The sequence below is a fragment of the Anopheles gambiae genome, chromosome 3 (assembly GCF_943734735.2).
Source record: "Anopheles gambiae chromosome 3, idAnoGambNW_F1_1, whole genome shotgun sequence".
Classification (NCBI taxonomy): Eukaryota; Metazoa; Arthropoda; class Insecta; order Diptera; family Culicidae; genus Anopheles; species Anopheles gambiae.
In genome coordinates, this window is record NC_064602.1 from 28,007,756 (window position 1) to 28,015,346 (window position 7,591).

Consider the following 7,591-nt stretch of genomic DNA (forward strand, 5'->3'; position numbering starts at 1 on the left):
TCTCTTCAATTTCCAACGTTTTATAAAGGTGTCCATCTTACCCTTCAAGGTGTCCATCTTTCCTATATCAGGTGTCTGTCTTACCCGAACATTTCAAAACTGCACAAAATAAACTATGGTTTTATTTCATGAAAAAACATAAAAAGCGATAGAAACATAAAAGTTTCAACACATTTTCTAAAAACATGAATTTTAGATAATGTATGCACATATTCATGGTCAGTTTATTAATATATTCCAAGACTTTTAACATTTTACTTAAGATGTCCGTCTTTACCTACCTTCTTTATATCTCTTTTTCTAGCTGGATTTGTCATGAATTGAATGAATGAAATTGAATGAAAATAATAGTAACGTACAAATATTTCTACTAAAGCGAGGATGGAAATAGAACTATTTTCTATCATTAATCACAACGTCCACGGCAGAATACGCACATTTAATAAATGACGCAGCCGATGATACATATTTCAGCAATGCAAAGCTGACTGCTGGGCAGGAAAGTTTTCCCTCACCCTACTCCGTGCTGGCCAAATTTATTAAGCTGCCCATCACCCTTCAAGGATGCAAACAGCTGAGAAATAATTATCTCTCTCTCCCAGACAGTGCCTAGCCCTTCGTTCCGGTGCGCGGTGGAAAATACGGTCCATAAAATCCTTTACGCCTGTGTGCCTTTCGCCTCTCGTTCAAACAAAACCGTAGCAAAGAACAAAAAAAATACTAAACTCTGCACAATGCTTCGAAAGCGATAAATACCATATTATACGGTTAGGATGGATAAACGTAGCAGCAGCAGCAGCAGCAGCAGCAGCAGCCAAAGCAGCTTGTTCCTGGCGCTGCTGTTCGTGCCCAGTGCATTTTTCTTCCAACCGACGGCGGGTCAGATTTCGATGCTGCTGCTTGTTCCCCTGGGCGGCGTGCGAAATATACACTCCTGTAGAGTGCTGCTTTGCATCTCGGCGCGCGGGCAGATTCTTTGGAATGTTGTTGCCGCTTGCTGCACCGCTTTGGCGCCACAGGCAGCATAGGATAAAACAGTACACCCGGTACATCCGGCTGCTGAAGCTGCTCCAGCAAAACCGATCCATCGCGTATCGCGCGTGCACAGGATCTCCCGTTTCAAAGCACACCAAGCAACCGAGCACTGCAAGATGGCTGCACACTTGTGCAAGAAAGCAACCGTTCCACAACAACGCAAAACGGCGCGCTTGGATCCCCGTGCTGCTGCTGCTGCTGCTGCTGCCGGCGTGTGTAGTTGGCACGTCCATTCTCGTCGACGACAACGATGGGTTTTGGTAGGTCGAGCTGCTTAATGCATAATCACATCATAAATTATTATGGAGCGAGTATTTTTCATCTCTTATCTACTTTAAAAAGCAGCTGTAGCACACCGTGGCGCACACTGTGCAACCGGCATTAATCGGACCAACCCGGGAGGAAAGGTTGTTGCGTTGGTCTATGCCTTTTTTTGTTGTTGCCCAAGCCCCGATGGTCGACGCTTCGCAAGGGTTGACCTACTGGGGGATGCTGTTGTAGCTATTCGTGTTTTTCTCCCGCCGTCCCCGTTTCTCATAAAAGCCTCCGCATGATAGTGAGCAGTGAGGCGCGCAAACACAAACCGCAGCCACATAATCATATTTTACAATGCTCAGTCGCAATCTGCTGGCATGTATGCGCTCATACCATCGTGTATCTGAAAATCAAGATCATCGCAGTGTCTCGCACCCGTACAGCTCGCACGGGCAGCTCACGTGGAGAACCGCACCGCCGGTCCGGAGTGTTTCGGTTGGGTATGTGGCGATAAAAACTTTAGCCCGGCTGCCTGCAGCAACGCGCAGCGTAAAACGATAGCAAACTTTCTGGAAATTATTTCGCTCCCCCCCCCTCCTCCCCCCTCTCGCTCTTTACCATCCATCTCGGGGTAACGGGTTGAGTAGCGGGAAAATGGTCCTTCAAAGAGGTGATGAAATGCCGGTGCTTTATAAATATATTTTTCTCTCGCTATCTCTCGCTTCTACACTTGAGGCAGCCCCACTTGCTGGGAGCGCTTCGCGCCGCTCTGCCACCGGATTAACAAGGAGTGGTGAGCTTCATTTGTGCAGGAAAGCTGGGGCGAAAAAGAGGGGGCAGGTGGGGTGAACGATGGGAAAAGTTTTGTCCCGCGTTCCGGCGCCCGAAGCCCGGGCACTTGTCGTTTCCGGCCACTTCAAACCCCTCGACAGTGTGCGAGTGTTTTTGACAAGCGAAAATAAAGTGTGACATTATTTATGTTTCGCTAACGCTCTAGCTTTCGCCCTCCCCGCCAATAGAAGGCCACTTCTGCCCAAAGACACACACACACACACACACTCACCCGGCGGGGCTTTTCTTAGAACATTAACGCAAAACTATGAAACTGCCGAACGCCACCGCTGTCCCCCCGGGGTAAAGGTGGGCGAGAGGTGGGCGCGTTTTGCGAATGAAATTAGTTTCGGCTGTTAATTAGAGGTGATTTATGATACGCGCGCATACCAGGGCCACATTCGACGAGCGGGTAAAATAGTGTTTCGCGCGTGTGATGGGCGTACAATTTCAGTGTTGCCTATCGCCCGTTTCGCCGCATTGGGTGGCGTGCAGATGGTACAGATCTTGTCTATGGCATCGCTTAGATAGCGGCGTATCGTTCAAGAAGATTGGGCGAGGCTGTGAAAGATGGTAAGTTTACAGTTGGTGAATTGTTGCGTGGATGGATTTTTATCTGTCTAAAATATTGCACGAAAGGGTTTAATAAATGCTAATTGGATCGTGCTTAGCCTTTGCCTATTTTTTGTTGCCGAGCATCTGAATGTATGCAAAATGATGCGTAGCATACCTTCAGGCGTCTACAATATATAAGCTCAAGGTGTGTGTAGAAATGAGGTCTAATATTAGCCAAAATCGGTCTGGCCATCTTCGATGCTATTTTATAGAAAAAAGCCCTTGCAAATTGATCAAACCGTCATACAATTATTGTTGCAAGAGGCATGGAAAAATTTCTTGTAAAATTCATGAACCAAATAACAACCTTTTTACGATAACTAGACCCGATTAATCATTATAATCGCATTCAAAACTTGAATCGTAAAAGGCTTTCAGTTGTCAACCTCTAATGGTCAATTCATTCTGCATTAGAGGTGGGCATTTCAGTTATTTTAAATGAACGTGAGTGAACCAAGTACCCCAAGGATCGGTCCCGTGGTACAGTCGTCATCTCGAACGACTCAATAACATGACCGTCATGGGTTCAAGCCCAGAATGGACCGTCCCCCCGTAGCAAGGATTTGACTAAGGCCTGTATAGGCCGGCATGTCCGCGTAGGACGTTACGCAAAATAGAAGAAGAAGAAGAAGAGTGAACCAAGTCGTTCATTTCTAAGAACGTGAACGTGATTTCGGTTCTTTCGTTCTTTTACAAATATCGTTCCTTCGATCTTTAACAAATGAAAAGTCTATAAACCGGTACATTATTTGTAAATCGCTAGAACCATAGATTAATCCGTTGGTTTGATCGCATCAAAAGCAAGCCAATATTGATCATCTTTCATTAGATCCTGGAAGGTGATCCACACAAACAGTTTAAAATCGACTATTTCTTGTCTTGTCTCGAATTTTGCAATGTTGGAAGGTTTTCTATTCATTTTTTTCAAAACGCTCATGAATGGTTCGACTCATTTTCATGATTTTTTTTTTAAATTTTGTTGTATCAAAAGAACTATAGCGTTCTTTTCTTGTGAACCGGATCATTCATTTCTTCACGTGAACTGAATGAACTGTACGATTCTGGTTCATTTGGCACACCTCTATTATACATTCCTCGTTCCTAAACAGACCTTGATAAAGGCCTATTCTTTTCTTGCAATCAAGATGTATCAATGGCGAGTTGAAATCAGGTCTACTTTGAGTTAAACTATCTCGAAAAAATGGAGTACCGATTTGCTTTTAAAATTAATTCAATAAAATCATTTAAACACCAGTAAAATCTAATCTAATGCAACAACCTTAAAACAATAGTAAATTCATCGACATTAGATGTGTATGAATGATTTACTTTGATTATGTATAAGGATCAATATTGATTATCTATCTTGAAGACAAATTTCTTGACTCGAATCGAATCGAGCAAAATAATAGAATAAACCAAGTAGTTTGGGCAAAAAAATGAAACAAAAAAATGATTGACTAATATAAAAATTTCCCCTGAATCACAAAAGCCTAAAACATGACATTGACCTACCAAAGTAGAATTTAGTGTGTAAATTAAAACAAGTAATAATGTAGAAATTGTGTACCAGCTCACAAATAAACTAGATTAAGCAACAATGTTCAAACAGAACAACAGATCACACAAATCAAAGTTGAGCGCACAGAAGAAATCATACAGTAATGTGAATTATGCTGGCACACGTATGAGGGTTTTTCTCCTACTTCAAACTTTAGCCAGTTTATATGATTACCTTGCGCCACAAGCGCAAAACTGCACTCCCAGCAGCGAAACAACAAAAGTCGTTGAAGAAGCACACTTAAGCAAACCTAAAGCCTGCTTAACACAGAACACAACCGTGACTTTTAAACACATTTGATACCGACCCTTGCTGCCCCGCCAGGTTCGTGATCATTGCGTGCTATCGGAGGATGATCCGTGCCGTGTGTAAACATTTTGTTGAACTTTAATCTCAGACTAATATCGTTTGGCTGACAAAGGAATGTGTGTGTGTGTGTGTGTGCTTGCGGTGTCAAAGGCGTGGTTAGAAAGATTGGCACAAGCCGGTACGTATACGATTGCCGCACATAAGCAGTCACTCAAAAGCTTCCTTTTTCTACTTCGTTACAACGTCATCGCCCTGATTGAAGCTCCTACTTTTGAGCGATTTTCACGACGGATGTGCAGCGTATCGGTTTGATGTGAGCGTTACCATCGATAAGTATCCCGCACCGTACCGCCGCTGCGGAAAGCGGGGGTTGAAAGTTCGCAACTCGCACAAAGTCACGTACGGTGGAAAACTTTAGCGTGTGAGCGAGGGATCTTACCCCGCATGCCACGTTCGCAATTGTCAGCTTTGCAACGGTCCTCCGTACGCATCCCGCATTTGAATATTGCGGTCAGGGTACCGTGGATAAAGTGTCAAGCGATTTCCCGCGCCCGCAGAGTAAAAGTTCGGGCACGCCCGTTCCGGAGCGGCTATACTGTCGTAACGGAATGCTGTACGAGCGGGCCGTGTCAGTGCGGGCTTTGGTACGTCGAAAGCTGCCCGGCGCTGGTATGCATGTGTGTAGGTCCAGGCTCCCCTTTTGCTGGGTGGTACGCGGTCATGAAACCGACCGCAATCCCTTTTTCCTCGGTGCGTTGATGTGCATCCCCGTCGGCGTGATCGTGAAGTTTTAATTCACTCCACGTTCGGTTCATAATTTATGAACACTTTTGGACGGTAGCATGTTACGGGTGTGTGTGTGTGTGTGTGGGAACAGAATCCTGCAACCGATTGGTAGGTGCAGCGACCGCAAAACTGTATGTCTGGCGGGTCATCCCTGAAGCGGGGGAAAAAGCTTTTGCGTTCGATAGTAATCGGTGAAACGCTTTCGGTTTTGGAGTGCCCCGGTTGAGTGAGTCTGTTGACGATGGCTCTTTTGCGTGCATAAAGATACGGATGCATGATTAATTTTTGGTAATGGAAGGGAAAAGTAGAACGATTGCAGATACGTGCGACTTAGTAGCATGTGTGCAGCATGTTGTTTGAGCACTTAAATAAATAGCTGCGAAATGTAGCTTTAAAAGGGTAATTAAAAGCGTTCACTTCTAGCTCTATGATAGTCGGAAGCTTGTCAAAGGCTTTAAGGGTTTAGTTGACAGTTTTATGAGAAATGTTTATACAAAGTAATATATACAACATTCTTAAAAAGTAAATCAGCATGATGGATTGATATGCGATAGTAATTGCACAATAGCTCGACAACAAAGAGCGGTAAAATGTGAAAGAAGTAGAACAAAGGACATTCCAAACAAAAAAACTCGCTTCCAGCTGTAGAAAATGAAACATAATGACGGAGAACATTGTTGCACTATGCACTTTGTACAATTGATTGAACAACCGTCGTCATACCGTGAATACAAATGCGTAGTATTCATCAATGGCCTTCCTTTTTTGCTCTCTACTGGCATTGGGTACTTCATTGCTATTCTAATGACAACGCTAGGATCCATGGATGTATAGTTCTCGTTGGGCTGGATTTATGAAACATATGTATAGGACTGTAAGTATGAATAGAAATTATGACAAACCATACATGCCGGCAACAGCCATGGTTTGAATGATTCTCTGAAACATCAGCCAGGCTATAATAAGCGTCGCAAAAAATATTAAAAATAGATATACGTCAAAATGTAAATTGACACAATACTATGCCGACCTTGAACTTTGTGACTGCTCGTGACTGGCATGGTACGAGGGAAGCGTACAGTTGCAACTGACAAAGCCTATTTCCTGTGAAAATGGAAACTAAATTACTTCTCCATCACCGGCCCATCTCCTACGCAAGCCATGGGGCAAAGATCAAATTAACTTTTAATCATAAATATTACATTAGATTCACTTGTACGTTCTGGTTTTGCACAGCAGCAGCACACAGTCGCCTGATCACCGACCGACAGACGTTTCTAGCTAATAATATATAATACTTTAATCAGCATAATTTAGCTGCCAGCAAAGCTGGGCCACACAATACGGCCAGCTAACAAATTACTTCTCCGGAGCGCACAGTGGATGAAACGGAAATGTGGAGCAAATTTTCCCGAATCACTTTCCCCGTCTGGGTTTTGTTGTGACGTTTTGTCTCACTTTGCTGTACGCTTCGGGCACAGCCCCGTCTTTTGCTGACAATCTGTTTGATCGGATAAGCAAAGCATCCTCGCTCACATTTAACACCCGACTGCCTGTACGCGAGAAGGACGCTGGAGGGTGTGGTGTGGTCGGTCGTATCGCCCACACTCTCCGAACTGTACTCCCGGTGTCCGACAGAATTTATACAACTACAATCTCATTACTCAAGTGGAAAGAAAATAGTGAATCGATAAGCCGGAGCAAAACGAAACCAAAGCCAAAACCAGCTTCATATACGGCAAACGTTTCCAGTGGGTCCAGCCCTTCTCTACCCCCAACCGGTGCCCAGTGCTGTTGGTTGGGATCCTCTTGCCGAACTACACAGAACTATCTCGCGTTGAGCGTTCAGAAAGATAGCCCGCCGCATTACGGTGGAAGCGCTCGGTTCACCTTTCCGGCTGGCTGCATTGCTACACACTGCTGCATCGGTCCCAGCACCCACATCTGTAGCCGCAAACTTCTAGCCGAACCCACGGCTCCGGCTCCGGTAGAAAATATCCTATTTTTCCGGCTGGTAAACAACCCAATGACGCTGAACCCGAGTACCCCAACAGAGAGCAGGGGACAAGTGGGCAGGGGCAGGGATAGAGAGTAAGAGAAAAAAGAAGTACCACAAATCGTTTGTTGTTTTCGATCTTGCCGCTTAAGCCGACCCGGAGGGGGGAGGGATTGGGCACACACAGCAACACACAGAGGCCG